Here is a 1,989-nt window from a genome sequence, read left to right as displayed (position 1 = left end):
AAGTGACTTGCCCACAGTCACACAGCTGACAAGTGGCAAAGCCGGGAGTCGAACCCATGACCTCTGACTCCGAAGCCCAGGCTCTTTCCAATGAGCCACGAGATCTACTTATATCTGTGGTAGAGCGTACCATGAAGCTTACCTTGCTATCTGGAAAGTATTTTGACCTCGATGCAGAAAGTATTATAGTAGTATCAGTTGCTGCTAGATCAGTATTGGTTACTGTGGCTAAGACTGCGAGAGTCAGAGCCACAAGAGGCCTGAAACTTTGTTTTTCTAGTCACGGTACTCTACAGCCTTTATTTTATTTTATATTTATTCCTGTCTTTGCTTTTTATGTTAATTTTGGGGGTTTGGGGGTTTTATTTTCGCCCTCTCTGTCCTTTAGGTGGTGAGCTCCTTGAGGGCCAGGGACCCTGTCTAATTCCTTTCCAACATTTAGGACAGTGGTTTGTGTACAGTAAGCACTTATTAAATGATATTACTATCATTATTACTACTACTACTCCATTAAGAAGTACTTCTTACTGTACTAAGAAGGGCTTTTAAGAAGGACTTCTCTATGCAGACATGAAGTCTTCCACCTCCCAAACCACGTGACTCTTAGATTGTCCTTAGGGAAGTGATACATCTCGAATAAACCTGGGATAGTTTGGATTTTTTTTTTCTCCACAAAAGAGATTTTGGCTCTGATGTCAGCAGTGATCTTATTCCAGATCTTGTTTGCTGCTCTGGCTCTTTCTCTGGCAGTGACAACCCCACTAAGGCCCTGCCTAGGCTCACATTCCAGGGGGGTCCATGACGTTAATGCAGCTGTGTGGACAGAGATCCACCTATTTGACAAATTCCTCAAAGGCCAGTCGTCTTTGAGCAGCCAAATCTAGTCGACTCCACCCTTTTCCAAATGCATTAAAGCTGGGTTTCAGGAAGAAGCCTTACACCAACTGAATCTTGTCTTATGCTGTCGAGTCGTCTCCGACTCGTAGTGACTCCGTGGACACATCTCTTCCACGACACCCCGATTCTCCATCTGCAGTGGTTCCGGTAGTGGATCCAAATAATTTTCTTGGTAAAAATACGAAAGTGGTTTACCATTGCCTCCTTCTATGCTGTAAACTCGAGTCTTCACCCTCGACTCTCTCCCGTGCCGCTGCTGCCCAGCACAGGTGAGTTTTGACTTGTAGGAGATTGCCTTCCACTCGCTAGCCGCTGCCCAAGCTAGGAATGGAATGGACAGGCCTCTGCTGGACTCTCCCTCCCACAGCCGAGACTGGTAGAGTACTGGAAACTCTCCAGGTGCCATCCTGAGAGGGACGCTTACTGTGAGCCCTCCAAATAATGGTAACCTAGATATTTAAGTGCTTATCATCATATCGAATGCTGTTCCAAGTGCTGGGATAGATACAAGACAATCAGTTCAGCAACGTGGCTTAGTGGTTAGGGCACGGGCCTGGGAGTCAGAAGGACCTGGGTGCTGATTCCAACTCCACCACGTAACTGCTGTGTGACCTTGGGTAAGTCAGTTAACTTCTCTGGGCCTCAATTACCTCATCTGTGAAATGGGGTTTACTACTGTGAGCCTCATGCGGCACAGGGACTGTGTTCTACCTGATTAACTTGTATCCACCCCAGTGCTTAGTTCAGTGCCTGGCATACGGCAGGTGCTTAACAAATGGCATTTTTTTAAAAAAAAAAAGATCAGGCACAGTTCCTGTCCCACATGGGGCTCACAGTCTAAGGTGGAGGAAGAGTATGTATTTAACCCCATTTTGCAGATGAGGAAAATGAAGCAAAGAGAAGCTAAGTAACTTTCCCACAGTCATAAGGCAGACAAATGGCAGAGGTGGAATTAGAAACAAAGTCCTCTGACTCCCAGGCTCATGTCCTTTCCAATAGGCCACACTACTTTTTCTTTTCCTCCACTAGTTGACCCCCCAATTAGCACAAACTTCCACGCTTCAGTTCTGATCCTTCCACCCCATCAGCCAA

General features: G+C 46.2%; 1 non-coding gene across 1 annotated transcript; it reads right to left on the bottom strand.

Annotated features, from left to right (window-relative positions):
• Window positions 1-1,176: 1,176 nt before the first annotated feature.
• LOC114814137 lies at window positions 1,177-1,314 on the bottom strand. Its single transcript, XR_003761873.1, has one exon. It is a non-coding gene; the product is annotated as a small nucleolar RNA SNORA7 (small nucleolar RNA).
• Between the last annotated feature and the right edge of the window lie 675 nt (window positions 1,315-1,989).

Source organism: Ornithorhynchus anatinus, chromosome 8 (assembly GCF_004115215.2).
Source record: "Ornithorhynchus anatinus isolate Pmale09 chromosome 8, mOrnAna1.pri.v4, whole genome shotgun sequence".
Lineage (NCBI taxonomy): Eukaryota > Metazoa > Chordata > Mammalia > Monotremata > Ornithorhynchidae > Ornithorhynchus > Ornithorhynchus anatinus.
Note: the sequence above shows the minus strand (reverse complement) of the source record. Positions and strands in the feature narration are given on the sequence as shown.